Source organism: Octopus bimaculoides, chromosome 27, assembly GCF_046866305.1.
Source record: "Octopus bimaculoides isolate indiv1 chromosome 27, ASM4686630v1, whole genome shotgun sequence".
NCBI lineage: Eukaryota > Metazoa > Mollusca > Cephalopoda > Octopoda > Octopodidae > Octopus > Octopus bimaculoides.
In genome coordinates this window covers 18,940,065-18,964,264 of record NC_142954.1, presented here as the reverse complement: position 1 = coordinate 18,964,264, position 24,200 = coordinate 18,940,065, and the positions used below count along the sequence as shown (strand labels likewise).

Below are 24,200 nucleotides of genomic sequence, written 5' to 3'. Positions count from 1 at the left end.
CTAAACAGAGCTCAATGGTATGACTATAATACGTCTGTAATGTGGTGTTTGATCAGAGGTTAAAAACGGACGGGAATTACTTCTGTAATGCAACCATTCTATTGTTCAAGTCCCAAGTTGAATTCCAACTGTTGGCCAATTTATCCCGAAATTCTTATCTCGACGTAAAATTAACGAAGCGAACGTCGTTTATCTCCCCCTTGATCTCTGACAAACGTCAACCAAGATGGCGCGAATCAACCAAGGTTTACCTGCTAGAAATAACAACCCAAATGGTTTTAAACTAGATCCCAATGTTGGATGTTCAAGAACCAAATGAAAGGCAGATTTTCAATCCCAGAAGCGTTCTAATTCCAAAAAGGAATAATATGTCTATGTAGAATAAATGTAGACTGAGATACAGGGGTCCCAGACGGACAGACAAAATTTCGCGTCTATTAATGTATATATATATATATTGCGGTACATTACAAATCAGGCTGATGAGGAATAGACAAATGGTAAGAATTTGTTAAATCCGAAACTAGTTCCTGTTTAATAATGCTTTTTTAGGTGATTTTAAATGTCTTGCCCGCTCACGTTTTTGGTATGCTGCTATATTTCATGTTGAGAACAATTTAGGTCTTAATAGACACAAGATGTGATCTATTTCTAGCACATTAACTGTTCACGTTAGTGGTCGACGTTATTTTTTAAAATGTACCTTAATCCCCTGTGATTGCAGATAATATTTCTGAATTTCTTTGATTCTTTAGATGTGCTGGCCTCCTGATAATTATTCGATATTAATTAATATATGACTAATTACCAGATTTTATAATAATATTATATATATATATATATATATATATATATATATATATATATATATATATATATATATATATATATATATATATATTGGCTTGAGTAATAAATTATATTTTTTTATGTAAATTGTAACGATGCATTTCGAACTTCAGATGTTTAAAATTGAAATGGAGACTACCCTTTTAAAAATAGCCTCATCTGTCATTCATTTTTAAACAGTGAGAGCGAGCATATCATATTTTAATATTAAATTTTACTCCTCTAAAATGGATGAACTGAAAGTGAAGATTCGACATGTGATATTGTGGGAATTTAAGAATGGGGAAAACACCACAGAAACAACTAAGAAAATATGCAAAGTTTATGACCAAGGTGTCATTAATGACTGGAAAGTGCGAAATTGGTGTTCAAAATTTTGTTCCTGAGATTTGTCTTTGAGAGATCAACTCAGGCCACGACGCTCATCAGACTTCGATCAAGAAGCTTTAAGAGAATTAGTGGAATTCAATCCTCGTAAAAGTATTCGGGGATTAGCAGTTGATCTCAGCACATTCCAATCCATCATGGGCCGCCAAATGAAAAAGATAGGAAAAGTCAACAAGCTGGGTGTTTGGGCCCCCATAATCTTAGTGAGAAGAATAGGTAAAATGGCATGTCCTTAGCGACAAATCTCCTTTTTTAAAGCAGAGAAATGACCCGTTTCTCAATAACATCACTACAGGTGATGAAAAATGGATCTTTTATGACAATGTTCAACGCAAAAGACAGTGGGAATACAGAAAAATAGCATTCAGCGAATACATCGACATTTGCGCCACTAACGAATTCAGAATTTTCTCTCCTCTATAAATTCTGAGACGATGCAACCTGTAGTCAGCGCATTAACAAAGAGTCATATTTTATCACAGAATATAAACCCCTTTTGAATACGTCCACCACAAATGACACTACTATAAGGGCCTTAGAATAATACCCACGCAAATATTAAAAACGATATATTCAGAACAGTCACTACCCATAAATCTATTCAGAACAATTCCAATCACTACTATTACAATTACAACCGTTCACTTTTAGGCCACTTGACCATTTAAGAAGATTCCACCAACATTCTACTACTGTCATAACACTCCCGTCTTCTTCTTCCTCTTCTTCTTCTTCTTCTTCTTCTTCTTCTTCTTCTTCTTCTTCTTCTTCTTCTTCTTCTTCTGCTGCTGCTGCTGCTGCTGCTGCTTCTGCTGCTAGTACTGCTTAAACAATCAAAACCAAGAACTCATATCAAATATTCTTTTTCGACTGCTACTACCTGCTACCTACTACCAAGCCTTCACAAGAGTAAAAAAGAATGATATATATATATATATATATATATATATATATATATATATATATGAGAATTCACAAAAAAAATCAACAGACGAAGACAGGTGGTGTAGAAAACAAACAGATGTATTAGTATAATGCTCGGGAATTGAAAAAGTGTTTAACGTTTTGAGCCTACGCTCTTCGACAGAAAGTAACACAGAAAGAAACAAGGAGAGAAAAAAATGTGTGCAGTGGTTAGCGATCTATCATGGCGAATATATATATATATATATATATATATATATATATATATATATAATTTAGAGAAAAGAAACCTCTATTAAGTAATTCAATAATGAAAAAACGTTATTCATACGCGCGTAGTCCATTTAATACCATTTACTATCTATTATTTTATGTACTTTATTGAGTTTTAGAATAAGGTTTTTATAGTATATTTATTTTTCTAGATGGTATGAATAACGGTTTTTCATTATTGAAACACTTAAAAGAGGTTTCTTTTCTATGAATTATATACATATATTATATATTGAGAAATTTGATTTAGAATTGCTGAATTGAATTTTTCCCTGTAAGTTTTGGATTTATATTCCCTACTATTATTATTATAATATATATATATATATATATATATATATATATATATATATATATATATATATATATATATATATATATGCTTGTGTGTGTAAGTGTGTAAGTTTGTGTGTGTCTGTGTGTCTGTGGGTTTGTGTTTATCCCCAGCCCCTGCCACTGCTTGACAAACGATGTTGGTATGTTGTGCTTATGTTAGTTTACAGAGAGTGGAGGCGCAATGGCCCAGTGGTTAGGGCAGCGGACTCGCGGTCATAGGATCGCGGTTTCGATTCCTAGACCGGGCGTTGTGAGTGTTTATTGAGCGAAAACACCTAAAAGCTCCACGAGGCTCCGGCAGGGGATGGTGGCGAACCCTGTTGTACTCTTTCACCACAACTTTCTCTCACTCTTACTTCCTGTTTTTGTTGTGCCTGTAATTCAAAGGGTCAGCCTTGTCACTGTGTCACGCTGAATCTCCCCGAGAACTACGTTAAGGGTACACGTGTCTGTTGAGTGCTCATCCACTTGCACGTTAATTTCACGAGCAGGCTGTTCCGTTTATCGGATCAACTGGAACCCTCGACGTCGTAAGCGACGGAGTGCCAACAACAATACAGTTTACAGAGACCAATAGAAGAGGAATAGGTACGAAGCTTAAAAAACTTTTTCTTAAACAACTTTTTTTTTAAAAAACAAGTCCTGGGGATCGATTCATTCGACTGACTAAAAATTCTCCAAGGTGGTGCCTCAGTATGGCCGAAATCTAAGTAAAAGACAAAAGATAAAGTAAGACCACAAAGAGGATGAAAGAGCGAAAGAAATTTATTTTCGTTTTACAGAGAAGTTGAATGGTTATTGTATTTAATTGTAATAGTTGGTATACATACATACATGCGTATGTGTGTGTATATATATATATATATATATATATATATATATATATATATATATATGTATATTGTAGAAACTCTTTTCTACTCTATAACGAGTAGTTCCGGTCAACGACCATGCGACAGATGCTGTATAATGACCAGAACATTTTGAGACTCAGTTGGATCACTCTTCAGTAATTTCTCTGTTTAAATTTGATTCCTGGTGCACCCGTTACCAAATAATAAAGTAGCTTTGTGAAGTCGTCTCTCATGAAATACGGGTATCAAAGGGACGTAATTAAAATGTAACTTCCGGTTACTGAGAAGTCAACAGCTCTTCTCAGTAATAATGAAAATAATAATTATACGTATGGCGAAAACGAAAGGATTCGTTAAGGTAGGAACAATTTGCGCCGTGGACAGTATATTTCACAGTTTCAAGTTGGGTTGTTCAGAGTTTCTTGAGTTCAGATTGGTGATAATCTAGCCACAGCATTTTATCACCAATAGATAGGTAAACGGACAGACAGATAGACAGCCCTACGGCTTCAGATCAAACCGGTGTCAGTGACGGATATGAGAGCAGATGGTTGAGATAAAAAGAATACTTGCTGTGTCTATAGTTTGTACTTCATGTAGAGGATTAAAACAACCAGTGCTATCGTCAAAATAAACGAGAAAATTGCGGCTGTGTTTACTGAACTTTGTGTTGCTGACTCGCTTGTGTACCAATGCTCAACTACGTATGCTGAAAAAGTATTTAAAAAAGCAGTTTATTTCAGGTTTTCTATCTATCTATCTATCTATCTATCTATCTATCTATCTATCTATCTATCTATCTATCTATCTATTTATCCATCTCTATCTATCTATCTATCTATCTATCTATCTATCTATCTATCTATCTATCTATCTATCCATCTCTATCTATCTATCTATCTATCTATCTATCTATCTATCTATCTATCTATCTATCTAGGAGCAAGAAAAGAAAAGCAAACACAAACAAAGCAGGGATATACACAACTCCCGAAAACACTCCAGACACCAACACAAGCACACACAACTACAACACAAGCAACAAAACCCCAAAAGCAAGTACACACACAATGCTCACTGCCATCAACACAAAAAACTCAGAGTTGATGGAATACATCAACACAAAAACAAACATAACAAACGAAGACATAAAAACCAGCAACCACCCATACACAACACCGCCAGAACACATCAAAATACTACACATAACACCAACCCTGCACCACACACTAGAATCTATTTTTCCAAAGGCAGTTGGCAAATGCCAAAAATACCTGGCGAAAAAACTATATAGTGATCTCCTCGAAGAAAACCCGAAGGAGGAGACACAAAAACTCTCAAACGGTAAGTGACTCTCTTTATAAAACTTTAACACTCAAATCAAAATGATGCTCAAGATTGGCTGTGTAAATGCGCGTGGCTTGGGGTCCCCTTGGAAACAAGGGTACCTCCTAAATGACATAAAATCACATAAACTAGAAATCATAGCCATAAGCGAGACCAGACTCCATGATCCGCGGGCCCTATCATCCATGTTTGGCAGACAGTTTAACATTTATTTTTCTCCCTGTCTGCCGAGAATGGGCGGTAGTGGCACGGCGGTACTCTTTCGCAAGAGTCTGGATCTCGAAGTAAAGACAGTATTCATAGACCCGGAGGGTAGATTGGTTGTTCTGGATGTCGATGGCAGCGATGGGTGTGCTTTTCGACTCATATCAGTATACGCACCACCATTAACAGGTAGGCCGGATTTCTTTCGACGTCTAGAAGTATTCCTAAGAACGTTTCGTCCTTTACTTTTAGTGGGGGATTGGAATGCTACCTTGGACACGCATCTAGACTATGTGGGCAGAGATAGGAATAGACGGGGATGCAAATGCCTCAAAGACCTGCTCAGACGCTTTCAACTGTCTGACAGGTACCGACTCGATTACCCGAATGCGCCAATGTGGACATGGACAAACCGCATCGGGTCGTCGAGATCGTATCTAGATAGAATACTGTGTAGGAGAGTAGATAGAGATAGCATAGGGTGTCCACAATTTCACATAGTCAGCTACACGGATCACAAACTTGTGACGTGTACGCTAGACTTAGATAAGACACATAGGCAGGGCCCCGGTTACTGGAAACTAAACGCGTCTTTCTCGTCGAGACAAGTTTTCAGAGACCGGATTAGCACGTTAGTAAAGAGGGCTTTGACGGGAGCCATCATCAATAACAAATGGTGGTTTGCCCTCAAGAGAGCAATAAAAGCAGAAGCGGTTAGGTATAGCAAAGCACTAGCCATAGACAGAAACAGAGTAGAGGGTGAGCTAGTTAAGAAGCTAGAAGAGGCAATTAGAAGTGGCATCGCATCCGACGTTTTGGCGGCGAGGTTGGCCCTTGACCAACACTTCAACGCCAAACACGAGGGGTGCGTTGTCAGGGCTAGGATGCGTGCTCTAAGAAACGAAGGTGCTGGAGCCGCGCGAGAGGCCCGGGTGGCGGAGGCGCAATAGGGCAACAAAGCCACCGTTCGGTCTCTGGTGGACGAACAGGGGCGCGAACTGCTCGAGCCAAGCAAAATGTGTGAGGCCTTTCAGCGGCACTTTGCTCGACTGTTTGGGACGAATGGCGAGCGAGAACGCAGGGTGGACTTCAGTGCCTACCTGCACAGCCTGCCACGACTCTCGGCAAGAGAGGCGGAGTGCTGCGAAGGTGCCATCACGGCGGCGGAAGTGAGGGACGCGATGGCGGGATGCTCGAGGGACAAATCTCCGGGTTTGGATGGTCTGCCCTACGAGCTTTACAACTGCATGCCAGACTTGTTTGGAGACGTCTTGGTGGCGGTGTACTGCAACTGGCAGCAAAACGGGAGCATTCCCGGTTTTGTGAGTCGAGGAGCCGTAACGCTGCTGAAGAAAGATCCAAACAAGGGGGACGCCATAGATAACTTTAGGCCCATCACTCTGCTCAATGCAGACTTGAAAATTTTGGCCAAGGTGTTAGCCAAGCGGTTGGCGCTTGTCATCGAGAAACTGATCGGCAAGGCGCAAACGTGCGCGGTGCCGGGAAGGAGCATCCATGACAACCTCCATCTGATGCGCTACATCATAGAGAGGGTAGTTAAGGAACCTGGCATGGGTGGGGCCCTGATCAATTTAGATCAATCGAAAGCTTTCGATAGGGTAAACCATCAATACTTGGAGGCTGTCCTCATAGCGGCCGGCTTCGGTCCCATTTTCCGCGGCTGGATGGCTGCCTTGTACAGAGGCATCCGTTCGGTAGTTCGCGTCAATGGGCATCTATCAAGACCCTTCGACATTGCACGTTCGGTCCGTCAGGGATGCCCTCTCTCGTCGCTTCTGTACGTGTTGACTCTCGAGCCACTACTGCGGAAGCTGGCGACGCTGAGGGGCATCCCGCGAGAGTTGGGATGCGGGACGAGCGTGTCGGCATACGCGGACGACGTCACCGTCATAGTGTCTAGCCAAAAGCACATCGAGCTTGTCGGCGAGACACTGAGAGACTACGAAGCGGTAACGGGAGCGAAAATCAACCGGGATAAGTCAGTGGGCTTGCGGCTCGGCACCTGGAGAAGCAAGCCCATGCCGTCAAGTAGCGCCTCCGTCGTGGGACGTTGGACTGACGGTCCGGTTGAGTTGCTCGGGGTCTGGTTTGGTCCAGACCTCCAAACGGAGAAGAACTGGGACGAGATAACGAGAAGGGTGGCCACTCTAGCCCGGCAATGGGCCGAGAGGAAGCTTTCCCTGAAAGGTCGGGCGGAGGTGGCGAACACGTACATCGCGTCCGTCATCTACTACCGCCTGACCGTCGTTCCTTGTCCCGACCCTACCATCACCAAACTGGAGCGCATCCTCTTCCGCTTCTTGTGGAAAGGAAGCGTTCCGATGGTTAGGCGATCCGTTTGCTGCCAACACCCGTTAAAAGGAGGACTGGGCATGCCGTGGTTGATGATGCGCAGACACGCGCTGAGACTGCGACATCTCCGGCTCTACGTAGACAGCGGTGAACAGGTGTGGTCACCGTTTGTGCGGCGCGCTTTCCCGCAGCTCGTCTCCATGACCGAACTGCAGTCATGGATCAAGAAGAGGCCGAGGAAGGGCGAATGGCACCGCGAGTGTCGCGCTGCTCTTCGGCAACTCCAACAACCCGGGTCAACCTTGAGCGACTGCATCACAACTAACGCATTCTATAGTGGATTAATGGAGGGAAGGTACGACGACGATCTCGGGGCGAACCTGGGCGTCGACGAGGAATACCTGACCCGCCTGTTTAAGACGACCTTCGGGCCGGGACCTATGGACAACTTCCAGAGATCCCTGGCCTGGCAGTGCTATCGAGAAGCACTACCCGTTCGGGATAAGCTCTACAGGCATGGCTCGAGAAACACGGGGCCGACCTGTCCGAGATGCCGGCAGAGCGACGAAACCGTTCTGCACGCACTCGTACAGTGTCCCACCATTTCCGAGCTGTGGGCTTACGTCGAACAACTGCTATCGCGTGTGGGACGAGTCGGTCTATCAGCCGAGTCTATCGTGAATATTGTCGCGCCTCCTTCCTTTAAACGGGAAGGAAGAGCTATTTTCATCGTACTTGTGGCTATGGTGAAAGAATGTGTATGGTGGACGCGTCTGAAAGGTCTAGAGACAAAGACTTTCCTCTCTGGGCAATCTCTCATCAACTTCTTCAAGTATCACCTGAAGAGGAAGGTGAGAGTAGAAAGGGAAGTCTTGTCTAATGAATGCTTAAAAAAAAGATGGGTGAATGTAGCAAGGATGGCACGTGTGAACGACGGAGCCATCTTGAGCATAACCCTATGAACAAGAAAAAAACAAAAAACAAAAAGGCAAAAGAGAGACACTTACTGTTATAGTTTCTTCAATGAGAATATTGACCAAGGTTACCGTGGTCTTTTCCGTAGGATTTTCCTTCCACGGCTAAACCTAAACTGTCCTCCCCTCTTTTACACGAGAACATTACTGTGTGATACACGATCCCTATTGATCGGCCTTTCCCCCTTTTTTTTTTTCGATCCCTTTTGATCGAACTCCCCCTTTTTCCCTTCCTACGATCCCTTTTGATCGACACCACCACTTTTTTTTCCCCTCCCAAAAAGAAAAGCTCTACATTGTATTTGTCCCATCTTCGTTGAGCCCTGTGTGACTAATAAAAGAAATGTATCTATCTATCTCTCTATCTATCTATCTATCTATCTATCTATCTATCTATCTATCTATCTATTTATCCATCTCTATCTATCTGTCTATCTACCTATCTATCTATCTATCTATCTATCTATCTATCTATCTATCTATCTATCTATCTATCTATCCATCTATCTATCTGTCTATCTACCTATCTATCCATCCATCTATCTATCTATCTGTGTGTGTGTGTGTCTGTCTGTCTGTCTGTCTGTCTATGTGTAAAAACTCACTCGAACTTATAATTTTGAACACATACACACACACATATACATATGTATATGCACACACCCACACACACACACACACACATGTATATATATGCATGTTTGTACTGCATATATGTATGTATGATTGGATGTAGGCATCTATTGAAAGAAGCCTGCCTTATATATATATATGTGTGTGTGTGTGTGTGTGTGTGTGTGTCTGTCTGTCTGTATGTATGTATGCATGTATGAATATGTGTGCGTTTATTCCCTACCACTGCTTGACACAACTAGTGTTGGTGTGATTACGTTCCCGTAATATAGCGGTTCGGCAACAGAGTCCTACAGAATAAGTACTAGGCTTAAAAAATAGAAAATAAGTGCTTGGATCGATTCATTCGACTAAAAATTCTTCAAGGCCGCTGTCTAACAAAAGATAAGATGATAAAAGAAATATACATAAATGCGTGTTTTGCACATATACTGGTTGAGTATACCTACCATACATCCGATTTGGCATTGTATATATATATCTGACAATTGCATTTGGTTCCGGCTCTGACGTGTCTGCAAAAACAGAGAAGTTTTTTTTATGTATATCAGTATATATGTGTATATGCATGTAGGTTTGTAACTAAAAATATGAGAGAAAGAAAATGAAATTCACGAGACATTTTATCATCCGCAACGATCGTTTCGACCCATAGTGCACCAGTGCTTCGAAGGTAAGTTGCTGTGTAAACGATTGCGGTGCATTATAGGTACAGATGTTTTCTGCTTAGGTGACTTGTCAAAAGGTAGCTGGGTTTTGATTCGCCGTTTCGCTTATTTGTATCACAATCCATTTTAGTAGTTGCAGTGAGCTGCGCGTCTATTCAAGGAACTGATATACAATGAAGTATCTCTTGGCACTTTATTGTATATGTACGTACTTCATTGTATATCGATGTACTCATATATGTATATAGATAAACTGGATGAATACACAGACACAGACACAGACACCCCCCCACACACATAATAACGGCGGCACCCCACCATGGTCGCAGTAAAATGACGAAAACAAGTAAAAATATATATATGTATGTATATTTATATACATATAATACATAAATGGCAATTTCTATCTTTCTATCTGTTACCATTTTGCTGCCCACTCCAGTGAACCAATCTTCACAAAACTTGTATAAATGTTCAACTAACATCCAGTTCAATTATAGGCTAGTTGGATTTCAATAAAATTCTATAATAGACCCCCCCCCCGGGGGTGCTATTCTATGATAAAATGAGAGTGTTAGTTTCAGGGAAATGTGCTGGCATAGTGAGTATGGTTGATATCAGAGAAGGAGAGGTCAGCATTGTGTAAGCGACAAATATGGGGTGTCAGTGGGGTGATAACGTTAACACAGTTGTCATATACACGCAACGCTGCTTGCATACTTTCGTAAATACATAGATACATGCACGCGCGCGCACACACACACACTGCGCATGCACACACGCGAGCGCACATGCACATAGGTAACTTCTAAATCATCGAGGAAAGCAAAGAAAGGTGGGTGTGAGGAATATGTAGCTTTAAGGAGAGAGGGGTAGGTGACGCTTTTCCTGTCTAGCGCAAAGAACACTCAAACACAGACAGACAGACACACAGACACACACACGTGTATGTACATACTTACATCTACCTGTATATATAGATGCATATGTGGGTACAGGACTTGCAAACAACACGTAGACAGACGAAGGGAAATAGCCCTGAAACTCGAGTCGCCTTTATATATATATATTTATATTTATATATTTATATATTTGATCCTTTATATTGAACACTCAATATTTCATCTACATTCAATACTTTCTTTCATGATGCCATCCATTTTTATTTTATTTTATTTTATATTGTATATTGTATATCATATTATATATTGTATATTCCATATTCTATACCCCACATTAGTTCTGCAGGAATATAAATAAAACATAAAAAACAGACAGTGTTGGAACTCTTTTAAGCAAAATAATATATTCCTCTATACACAATCATACAAAAAAGCCCCACCTTTTTTGTATTTATTTTTACTCGCATATATATACATATATATATATATATATATGGGAGAATATACGAAAAAACAACAACGGGCGAGGACAGGTGGTGTAAATAACAAAAGGATGTATTAGTATGACGCTCGGGAATACGGAAAGTCTTTGACGTTTCGAGCTACGCTCTTCAACAGAAAGAATACAGAGACAAGGAGAAAAACACGGAGAAAAAAAAATTGAATAGTGTCCAGTCAACGGTTAATCATATATATATATATATATATATATATATATATATATATATATATATATATATATATATATATATATATATATATATATATATATATATATATCCAAGAAAGTTAGGGGTTGTGAATCCAACCCACTAAGGAACAATATCTATCCAATATACTGCTGGAAGAATACCCAATTATTACTACACTAGTGTTTTTTCATTGCATTACCAAGTGCAATAAATGGGTGCGGGTAAAAAGGTATTTTACCATTAATTTATACAGCAATAAGAAAATGGAGGGGAATAGGTGGTATTTAGTTGTTTATTTGTTTACTAAAGGACTGTTATTATTATCCTTTTAGTAAACAAATAAACAGGTAAATTGACACTATACAATGTCTGTAAGTTAATGAATACCACCTATTCCCCTCCATTTTCTTATTGCTATATATATGTATATATATACACATGAACAAATAAATAAATAAAAACAAATACAAACGAACACGTATTAACAGAGAATATAGGTGATACAGACACTCCCCATACACACATGCACTTACAAAAGCCACAGACACATTGAAGGACACGCATGCGTAGACACATACAATAGGAATACAAAATACAAAATGGCTGATAGTTAGCAAGGTGAGACACACATAAGAAGGAAGGAAACAAAGGACCACTGATGAGGTCACAGACGTGTGACGAAAGAACTCTGGCCGAAATAAGATTAAGATTAATGTAATATAAAGCTGAAGCAAATTAACACCAAATATACAGTGTGTTTTTATTGGCTAAACTGGCAATATGACCATCGCCAAGTACAACAATATATATATATATATATATATATATATATATATATATATATATATATATATATATATATATATATATATATATATATATATATATATATATATATATATTTACATATACAGGTATCCCTGAAAAATTCATCTATGTTTAAACCTCTTCCTAAAGAATATAATTTCAGTTAATATTATCTACATTCTACATAAAGGTTTGCATGTTTTTGGTTCATGTGTCTATTGTTTCGTTCGTTTATGACAGTTTGTGATGAGGGCATTGACAGAGACCATTATTAACAAAAAAAGAGTCTATCAGATTTGGTAGCGAGTTAGCTAAGAGTAGAAATAGTGTAGAAAGGGACTTAGTTAACGCATTAGAGGAAGCAATGAGATCTGGCTCTTCTTCTCGAGTGTTGACCGCGAGAATGGAGCACGACCATCACCTGAAGGCTAAACACAAGGGTTGCAGAGTCAGAGCTAAGATACGTGCAATGGGCCAAGAGGGTATCAACACCGCCGGTTGGGCTTGTGTGGTAGTCTCAGCGTGGCAATAATGCCACATTAAGGTCTTTAACGAACCAACGGGGGCAAACGGTATCGGAACCCGAGGAGATGTGTACGGCCTTACACGAGCATTTCTCCGGAGTTTCGGGTTGAGGGGCGATGGGCCGGAGCGCAGGGAGGACCTCACGGACTTCCTCGCCGGTCTGCTGCGCCTTTCGGGAAGGGAGGCGGAGTGCTGTTAAGGGCCAATCACAGCTGCGGAAGTAAAGGAGGCACTGTCGGAGTGCGGTGGGGACAAGTCATCGGGTCGCGATGGTCTCCCCTATGAATTATATTATACTATGCCAGGCTTGTTTGAGCGCCTCCTGGCCCGTGTCTTCAATAACTGGCAGCAGAACGGGAGTATTCCTGCGTCTGTGAGCCAGGGAGTGGTGGCACTGATCAGATAGGACCCAAACAAGGGGGACGTAATCGACAACTTTAAGCCCATCACTCTGCTTGACGCAGAGCTGAAGATTCTGGCCAAGGTTTTAGCAAAATGGTTGGCGAAAGTCGTGGATGGTATCGTGGGGGAAGCGCCAACCTGCGCCATCCCCGGCAGGACCATACACGATAATCTCTACCTTATACATTATGCCTTAGAAAGGGTAAATAGGATTCCTGGTAAGGGTGGGGTGTTGGTCCATTTAGACCAATCCAATGCCTTTGATAGGGTAGACCATCGGTATCTGGCGGTGGTTCTCGTGGCGGCCGGTTTTGGCTCGACATCCCGCGGGTGGATCAATGCTTTATATAGCAACATCAAATCGGTAGTTCGGGTGGACGGTTTCTTTTCGGAGCCGTTCAATATCGAACGCTCGGTTCGTCAAGGTTGTCCACTCTCGCCCCTGCTGTATGTATTGGCTCTCGAGCCACTACTGCGAAGATTGGAGGCGACAAGTGGAGACCCGCAAGATTTAGGATCTGGAAAGTCAGTCTCAGCGTATGCGGACGATGACACTGTCATCGTTCCAGAGACCAGGACTTACAGAGGGTAGGTGAGGTCCTAAAGGATTACGACGCCGTGGCAGGAGCAAGAATTAACCGGGATAAGTCGGTTAGCTTGTAGCTCGGTACCTGTAGAGGCAAGTCGATGCCGTCCAACAGCGTCGTCGGACGCTGGACAGACGGTCTGGTAAAAATGCTTGGAGTTTGGTTTGGTCTAGACCTTCAGATAGAGAATTGGGTAGGGTGGCGTCCATAACTCAGACCTGGTCTGAGCGGAGGCTATCTCTGAATGGGAGGGCGAAGGCGGAAAATGCGTTTATCGCATCTGCCATTACCTACCACCTAACCGCCGTACCGTGCCCCGATTCGTGGCTAAGCAAGTTGTAACGCACTTCTTGTGGGAGGGCAGGCGGCCTCTTGCAAGGCGCTCTTTTTGCTGCCAACAGCCGCTAAAGGGTGGGCTAAGGATGCGCTGAGGTTGAGGCATCTCTGGCTCTACCTGGATGGTGAGCGGGTGTGGTCTCCGTTCGTTGACAAGATATTACCCAGGTTCACCTCTTTTGGTGAACGGGAAAGCTGGATCAAGCGTAGACCAAGGCTGGGAGCTTGGCAAGCAGAATGTCGATAGGCGCTCGTGCTTCTCTCCCGAACGAGCAATGCCGGCGGAGGGGGTACCGCCTCGGCGTATGATCAACGGCTGGTAGAGGGCAAGTGTGATGACGGCCTGGGGGAGACTCTGGGTTTCGATGGAAGTCAGCTTGCCAGCTTGCATCGAAGGACTTTTGGCCCGGGACCTATGGACAACTTCTGGAGGTCCCTGACTTGGCTGTACTTCCGAAGTGTCTTGTCAATTCGGGATAAACACGCGAAGCACGGCGTCACCGTTTCGCCTATCTGCCCAGATAGATACATAGATAGATAGATAGACAGATAGATAGATAGATAGATAGATAGATAGATAGATAGATAGATAGATAGATAGATAGATAGATAGATACATAGATAGATACATAGATAGATAGATAGATAGATAGATAGATACATAGATAGATAGATAGATAGATAGATAGATAGATAGATAGATAGGTAAGTTGGTAGATACCTTTATATACAAAAGCGATTATCTTTGAGAAATCCATACTTTTTCTTTTGATGCAATCGTTTGTCGCCCTATTTTTGTCTCTTTTGGTTCTGTAGCTGTTTTGTCTGAGAATCTTTGTAATTCTTCAAGAATCAACTCTGGGTATTAACTTCTTCGAGTTATACCGCTTTCAATATTTCGGTGAAATAAAAGAATTATTGAAAAATATTTATACATACATACATACATGCATACATACATACGTACGTAGGTACGTAGGTATGTATATATATATATATATATATATATATATATATATATATATATGTATATATATATATATATATATATATATATGTATATACATACATACATGTATACATACGTATATATGTATATATATGTGTGTGTATGTTTATACACACGCGTGAATGTATGCGTATATGTGTATATACACTGCTTAGTGCATGAATAAGAAATTGCAATATTCTACACAATGTATGTGTGCATGTGTGTGTGTGTGTGTTTTTATATGTGCGTATGTGTATGTGAGTGATAAGTGATTGTGAATGTGTGTGTGTGTGTGTGTGTGTGTGTGTGTGTGTGTGTGTGTGTGTGTGACTTTTTCCTTCTATTTTCAGTAAGCGTGACGTCATTCTTTTGTGACAAAAACCGCTCTTTTTCTATTTCAAGGGCCGCTTTAATTCGATAGAATTTGAGGGAGATCAAATCTACGCAAACTATACCACAACTAAAGAGTTTGCAGACATTACAGAATATTTGTATTAAAGAATAATGCTGTATTTTGTCTGCTGTGTATATTTTGAGGGGTTCAGCTTAGTTGCGCCATGAGTAGGTAGCTGCACTCATGACTGACACGGCATCATTGATGAGTAACACTCGAGTACATTGTCGATGACGTGAAACTCCGAGTAACAGTTTTTTTTGTTATATTTCTGCTACTTTTAAATAAAGCATATTACTCTACCTCTGGTATTGGAATACTCGATTTGCCACCTTGACACTTATTCAGTAGCGAATTGGCCGGATAACTGAAGAGATGTTGGCGTGGGTTCCCACTCTTGCATCCGAAACTCGGAGTTTTATCATGGCTACTGAATAAGTGTCACATATTTTTACAGATGAATTCCTCCATTTGCATAATATCGAGGTCTCTTTCTTTCTTTTGTTGTCCTTCCTGTCAAATATATATATATATATATATACCATAAATAATATATAATTATATGCATATATCCATACATATATGTACATACCCACATCTATATGTATACATACAAGCATATATGGGTACAAGACATCACAAAAAACGTTAAACACAATGAGAAACGAAAATATAAAGACGAGGACAGAAAACGAACTTTTTTTCTAACAACGAAAAAAACAAACAGAGAAACGAGACATGCAACATAAAGAATATTTCCCTTCTTCAGTTGTCCCTGCTCCATCTACTCCGCGTTTCAAAGGCAAGGACAATAGGCGACTTCGTTGGAGCAGTCCTTCCCGCAAGCAAATTAAATAAAATTTGGACATTTTTGCGGAGGGTTAACAAGACAGTAAAAACAAAACAGGATAGTGACAACAAACTTTAAGGGCAGTTAAGCCAAGACGATAGAAAAATTATTATTGTTTTGAACGCGAGGTTTTACGAATGCTCCAAGTGGAGAGATTTACATTAGCCCTTATTTCATACCTCTCCTCATACATTTATGTATGTATGCCTGTATATACGAAAGTATATATGTATGCATGCATGCATACATATATGTATGTATGTATGTTTGCATGTATGTATGTATGCATGTATGCATACATGTATGTATGCATGAATGAATGTATGCAGACATATAAGTATGTATGTATGCATGCATGTATGTATGCATCTATGTATGCGTGTATGTATGCATACATGTATGTATATATGTATGTATGTATGCATACATGTATGTATGTATGCATATATGTATGTATACATACATACATGCATACATAAATACATACATGTTGAAATTCTGGTCCCCGACTTTATGGCCAGTGTACAATGTTCGGTCCCCGTCTTTATGACCGGTTTGCAATTTTTGGCCCTCGACTTTATGGCCAGTGTGCGATTTTTGGTCCCCTACTTAATGGCCAGTGTTCACTTTTTTTCCCCCGTCTTTATGGCCAGTGTACAATTATTGGTCCCCGTCTTTATGGCCAGTATGCAATTATTCGTCCCCGACTTTATGGCCAGTGTTTAAATTCTGGTCCCCGACTTTATGGCCAGTGTTCAATATTTGGTCCCCGTCTTTATGGCCAGTGTGCGATATGTGGTCCCCGTCTTTATGGCCAGTGTGCAATTATTCGTCCACGACTTTATGGCCAATGTTGAATTTCTGGTACCCGACTTTATGTCCAGTGTGCAATTATTCGTCCCCGACTTTACGGCCAGTGTGCGATTTGTGGTCCCCGTCTTTATGGCCAGTGTACGATTTTTGATCCCCGTCTTTATGGCCAATGTGCAGTATTTGGTCCCCGACTTTATGGCCAGTGTGCGATTTTTGGTGCCCCATTTTATGGCCAGTGTTCAATTATAGGTCCCCGGCTTTATGGCCAGTGTTCAATATTTGGTCCCCGTCTTTATGGCCTGTGTACAATGTTCGGTCCCCGTCTTTATGGCCGGTTTGCAATTTTTGGCCCTCGACTTTATGGCCAGTGTGCGATTTTTGGTCCCCTACTTAATGGCCAGTGTTCACTTTTTTTCCCCCGTCTTTATGGCCAGTGTACAATTATTGGTCCCCGTCTTTATGGCCAGTATGCAATTATTCGTCCCCGACTTTATGGCCAGTGTTTAAATTCTGGTCCCCGACTTTATGGCCAGTGTTCAATATTTGGTCCCCGTCTTTATGGCCAGTGTGCGATATGTGGTCCCCGTCTTTATGGCCAGTGTGCAATTATTCGTCCACGACTTTATGGCCAATGTTGAATTTCTGGTACCCGACTTTATGTCCAGTGTGCAATTATTCGTCCCCGACTTTACGGCCAGTGTGCGATTTGTGGTCCCCGTCTTTATGGCCAGTGTACGATTTTTGATCCCCGTCTTTATGGCCAATGTGCAGTATTTGGTCCCCGACTTTATGGCCAGTGTGCGATTTTTGGTGCTCCATTTTATGGCCAGTGTTCAATTATAGGTCCCCGACTTTATGGCCAGTGTTCAATATTTGGTCCCCGTCTTTATGGCCAGTGTGCAATTATTCGTCCCCGACTTTATGGCCAGTGTGCGATTTGTGGTCCCCGACTTTATGGCCAGTGTGCAAATTTTGTTCCCCGACTTTATGGCCAGTGTGCGATTTGTGGTCCCCGTCTTTATGTCCATTGTGCAATTATTCGTCACCGACTTTATGGCCAGTGTGCGATTTGTGGTCCCCGTCTTTATGGCCAGTGTGCGATTTTTGTTCCACGACTTTATGGCCAGTGTGCAGTATTTGGTCCCCGACTTTATGGCCAGCGTGCGATTACAGGTCCCCGACTTTATGGCCAGTGTTCAATATTTGGTCCCCGTATTTATGGTCAGTGTGCGATTTGTGGTCCCCGTCTTTATGGCCAGTGTTCCATTTTCGGTCCACGACTTTATGGCCAGTGTTGAAATTCTGGTCCCCGACTTTATGGCCAGTGTGCAAATTTTGTTTCCCGACTTTATGGCCAGTGTACAATGTACGGTCCCCGTCTTTATGGCCACTGTGCGATTTTTGGTCCCCGAATTTATGGCCAGTGTTTAATTTTTTGTCCCCGACTTCATGGCCAGTGTACAGTTTTTGGTCACCGACTTTATGACCAGTATTCAATTTTTGGTCCCCGACTTCATGGCCAGTGTGCGATTTTTGCACCCCCATTTTATGGCAAGTGTGCGATTTCTGATCGCCGTCTTTATGGCCAGTGTGCAATTATTCGTCCCCGACTTTATGGCCAGTGTGCGATTTTTGATCGCCGACTTTATGGCCAGTGTACAATGTACGGTCCCCGACTTCATGGCCAGTGTACAATTTTTGGTCCCGATTTTATGGCCAGTGTTCAATTTTTTGTCCACGATTTATGGCCAGTTTAGAATTTCTGGTCCCCGACTTTATGGCCAGTGTTCAATTATTCGTCTCCGACTTTATGGCCAGTGTACAATTTTTGGACCCCGTCTTTATGGGCAGCGTTGAATTTCTGGTCCCCGACTTTATTGCCAGTGTACAAGTTTTGGTCCCCGAATTTATGGCCAGAGTTCAACTTTTGGTCCCCGACTTTATGGCCAGAGTTCATTTTTGGTCCCCGTCTTTATGGCCAGTCGGCGATTTTTGGTCCCCGACTTCATGGCCAGTGTACAATTTTTGGTCCCTGACTACATGGCCAGTGTACATTTTTGGTCCCGACATTATGGCCAGTGTTCAATTTTTGGTCCTCGTCATTATGGCCAGTGTGCAATTATTTGTCCCCGACTTTATGGCCAGTTTAGAATTTCTGGACCCCGACTTTATGGCTAGTGTGCGATTTTTGGTCCCCGAATTTATGGCCAGTGTTCAATTTTTGGTCCCCGTCTTTATGGCCAGTGTGCGATTTTTGGTCCCCGAATTTATGGCCAGTGTTCAATTTTTGGTCCCCGACTTCATTGCCAGTGTACAATTTTTGGTCCACGACTTTATGGCCAGTGTTCAATCTTTTGTCCCGACTTTATGGCCAGTGTGCAATATTTGGATCCGACTTTATGGCCAGTGTCCGATTTTTGGTACCCCATTTAATGGCCAGTGTTCAATTATAGTTCCCCTACTTTATGGCCAGTGTACAACGTTTGGTCCCCGTCTTTATGGCCGGTGTGCAGTTTTTGGTCCCCGACTTTATGGCCAGTGTACGATTTTTGGTCCCCGACTTTATGGTCCGTGTGCAATTATTCGTCCCCGACCTCAGTGCCAGTGTGCGACTTGTGGTTCCCGTCTTTATGACCAGCGTCCAATTATTGGACCCCGACTTTATGGCCAGTGTTGAATTCTTGGTACCCGACATTATGGCCAGTGTTGAATTTCTGGTCCCTGTCTTTATGGCCAGTGTGCGATTTTTGGTCCCTGACTTTATGGCCAGTGTGCGATTTTTGGTCCCTGACTTTATGGCCAGTGTGTGATTTTTGGTCCCCGACTTTATGGCCAGTGTGCGATTCTTGGTCCCCCGTCTTCATGGCCAGTGTGCGATTATTGCACCCCCATTTTATGGCAAGTGTGCAATTTTTGGTCCCCGACTTTATGGCCAGTGTGCAATTATTCGTCCCCGACTTTATGGCCAGTGTGCGATTTTTGATCGCCGTCTTTATGGCCAGTGTGCAATTATTCGTCCCCGACTTTATGGCCAGTGTGCGATTTTTGATCGCCGACTTTATGGCCAGTGTACAATGTACGGTCCCCGTCTTTATGGCCACTGTGCGATTTTTGGTCCCCGACTTTATGGCCAGTGTTAAATTTTTGGTCCCCGACTTCATGGCCAGTGTACAATTTTTGGTCCCCGACTTTATGGCCAGTGTTCAATTTTTGGTACCCGTCTTTATGGCCAGTGTGCGATTTTTTGTCCACGATTTATGGCCAGTTTAGAATTTCTGGTCCCCGACTTTATGGCCAGTGTTCAATTATTCGTCTCCGACTTTATGGCCAGTGTACAATTTTTGGACCCCGTCTTTATGGGCAGCGTTGAATTTCTGGTCCCCGACTTTATGGCCAGTGTCCGGTTTTTGGTCCCCAACTTCATGGCCAGCATTCAATTTTTGGTCCCCGACTACATGGCTAGTGAACATTTTTGTCCCCGACATTATGGCCAGTGTTCAATTATTCGTCTCCGACTTTATGGTCAGTGTACAATTTTTGTTCCCCGACTTTATGGCCATTGTTGAATTTCTAGTCCCTGACTTTATGGCCAGTGTACAAGTTTTGGTCCCCGAATTTATGGCCAGAGTTCAACTTTTGGTTCCCGACTTTATGGCCAGAGTTCATTTTTGGTCCCCGTCTTTATGGCCAGTCGGCGATTTTTGGTCCCCGACTTTATGGCCAGTGTTCAATTTTTGGTCCCCGACTTCATGGCCAGTGTACAATTTTTGGTCCCTGACTACATGGCCAGTGTACATTTTTGGTCCCGACATTATGGCCAGTGTTCAATTTTTGGTCCTCGTCATTATGGCCAGTGTGCAATTATTTGTCCCCGACTTTATGGCCAGTTTAGAATTTCTGGACCCCGACTTTATGGCTAGTGTGCGATTTTTGGTCCCCGACTTTATGGCCAGTGTGCAATATTTGGATCCGACTTTATGGCCAGTGTCCGATTTTTGGTCCCCCATTTAATGGCCAGTGTTCAATTATAGTTCCCCTACTTTATGGCCAGTGTACAACGTTCGGTCCCCGTCTTTATGGCCGGTGTGCAGTTTTTGGTCCCCGACTTTATGGCCAGTGTACGATTTTTGGTCCCCGACTTTATGGTCCGTGTTCAATTTTCGGTCCCCAACTTTATGGCCAGTGTGCAATTATTCGTCCCCGACCTCAGTGCCAGTGTGCGACTTGTGGTTCCCGTCTTTATGACCAGCGTCCCATTATTGGACCCCGACTTTATGGCCAGTGTTGAATTCTTGGTACCCGACATTATGGCCAGTGTTGAATTTCTGGTCCCTGTCTTTATGGCCAGTGTGCGATTTTTGGTCCCTGACTTTATGGCCAGTGTGCGATTTTTGGTCCCTGACTTTATGGCCAGTGTGTGATTTTTGGTCCCCGACTTTATGGCCAGTGTGCGATTCTTGGTCCCCCGTCTTTATGGCCAGTGTGCGATTTTTGGTCCCCGACTTTATGGCCAGTGTTCAATTTTCGGTCCCTGACTCTATATATACAGGTAGATGAAGGTATGTACATATATCTACTTACATATGCATATACTCATATATTATTTGTATTTTATTGAAGGAATCCCCGTTCTTCCTATCAAGTTCACAGGTGCCCTTAACTCAGTCAGACCCATTAAACTTCACTTTTACGCATCAAATGCATCTATTTTCAGCGCATCTGTTCGGGTTTAGTTGATACAACAGAGACAATGCTTTTATGAATTTCATAAAATGTGTTAAGGCAGTAATTATTATATTGTCTAATTTAAACTCGAAGAATGTTTTGCGGATTTTACACAATCCATAAATACACAAAAACAAAACAGGACGAGACACCCAACCCTTTAATTTATTCTTACCCCTCCTCCCATTCGTTAAATCTCATTTGACACAGAAATACCCGAAGTCGTCCTGTTTTATTGTTTTGTTTGCAACGTCCTGTACCCAGATATGCATCTATATATATATATACAGGTAGATGAAGGTATGTACATATATATATGCATATATATATGCATATACTTGCCTATTCCCCTTCTATAGTTGATTAATTTTTTCCTTCCCAGTATTTACAGCTAAGGCTACCTCGCATCACCAACTGCTTAGCCATAGATCTGACCTTCTTCTTATGAGCATGTGTTTTGTTATTATTATTATTATTATTATTATTATTATTATTATTATTATTATTATTATTATTATTATTATTATTATTATTATTATTATTTGTCAGCTAACACCCTATACTTCGGTTTTACACTGATTAACGCTAACATAAGGATACTAATATATAACAGTGTTATAGTGTTATATGGACTGTTGGATATGTTGTTCGTCTGAGTTCCTTGTTTCATTGTTGTCTTGTGAGACTGTCGAAGTAGAATGTCATTGATAGATATGGCGGACTTGTTTATTTACAACGAACTTCGGTGAGTGCTTTTTTTTGTGAAATGGCCCTCACTTGCTTCGAAACATATATGTAAGGACTGACCACATAACATCTTAGCTCGTAAGTTACCCCACAATTTCGTTTTTGTCTTGCTACTTAATGTTTTATTATGTTCTCCCGTATGAGAAACAAGTGATAATTCCAGCTACCCTTTCCTTTTTTTGTGAAATGGCCCTCACTTGCTTGGAAACATATATTTAAGGAGACCTGCAATGGCTGCTAATATTTTTAGAGATTCAGGACGATTTTGTCTCTTGATATTTGTGTTATTTTTTTAGTCCTGTATCTATTTTGTCATCGTCTGCATGAGTGGCTGTGTGGTTAAGAAGTTTGCTTCACAACCACATGGGCTGACCAAAACTTTCAGAGTGGATTTGCTAGATGGAAACTGAAAAAAACTCATATATATGTGTGTGTGTGTATATATATCTATGTATATAGATATATATATATACACACACACACATGTGGTTATGTACAAGGAGTGAGAGTGAACGAGTAGACAGGCATGAAGAAGCATTGGAGATTGATTTGCAGTGCTGCTCATTGGGGTTAATTGATGATGGTGACTTTGCATGTGGTGTCCCACCACCCCCTCCACTAGTACCAAGACCACCATCATTCACCCGAATTTCAAAATGTTTTTAAAACTTGTGTATATGCGCACGGCCTGTTATTAATTATGGGTTGAATGACATTATGTAAAGGGTGATAATTAAAAAAAATTTTTTTGGTGTTGAAAATTTTTTATGAATTTGTGTTCTGCAAATATCTTGTACAATTATGCAAGTCCCACCCCCATAAACCCCTGTGGATCCTCAAATTAGACTTAACTGGTATCGATCCCAGTAGGAATGAAAAGGGCATTGCTGGAATTTTTGTATAGATTTCAGAGGTATGTAAATGATAAATTGTTTTGATAACATAATTATCTGTTAGTAAATATCTTTTCCTTACACACACACACACACACACACAGACACACACACACACACACACACACACACACACACACACACACACACACACACACACACACACACACACACACACAAACTACCTTTATCCTGTGAGGTGTTGAAATTAAAAAAATTTTATTCTATTTTCTGTTTTAGTTATTTTAGAACTTCAGATTTTTTTTCTGTAATTCTATTTATATAAATTACCATTTTGTGTGATGTTTGGGCTTGTAGAGACTGCAGTATATTTTTGGTTACTGTTATAAAAAAAAGTGACAAGGAATAATCCTACAAAAATGAAAGTAAATTACATGTTACCAATTCTTTTAATCCTGCCACTTCTGTTTACCATTCTTGTGGGCTTTGAAATGGACTTTGTCTCTGTAAAATTTTTTTGTTTACTTTGCACGTTTTCTCAAAGATCAATTTAATTTTTCAATCGAACATTAGATCTGCAGGCGACTTGCCTGAACTGATATTTAGAATTTATTTAGCATTTCGTCATTGCCTAATTTTTTTTTTCTCTCTAGCACTTGCTTCAAAGTATCTACAAATCATTCTGCTTGCCCATTTGACCCTGGGTGGTAGGGCGGAGTAAACATGTGCTTGATTGCATGCATTTTATACAATTTCTTGAACTCATCCTGTAAATTATGTTCCATTGTCCGATACTGTGGTGTCTGGAACATT

At 41.3% G+C, this 24,200-nt stretch overlaps 2 long non-coding RNA genes across 2 annotated transcripts in view; one reads left to right on the top strand and one right to left on the bottom strand.

The window, feature by feature from the left end:
* Positions 1-3,509: 3,509 nt before the first annotated feature.
* LOC149130884 (uncharacterized) lies at positions 3,510-14,946 on the bottom strand. Its single transcript, XR_016238626.1, has 3 exons — positions 14,735-14,946; positions 9,544-9,609; positions 3,510-4,332 (listed from the first exon to the last, which is right to left on the bottom strand). It is a non-coding gene; the product is annotated as an uncharacterized LOC149130884 (long non-coding RNA).
* A 7,433-nt stretch (positions 14,947-22,379) lies between these two features.
* LOC149130882 (uncharacterized) overlaps positions 22,380-24,200 on the top strand; it is an 87,140-nt gene continuing 85,319 nt past the window's right edge. The window contains exon 1 of the long non-coding RNA XR_016238687.1: positions 22,380-22,611. This is a non-coding gene — a long non-coding RNA (uncharacterized LOC149130882). The remainder of the gene's footprint in view (positions 22,612-24,200) is intronic.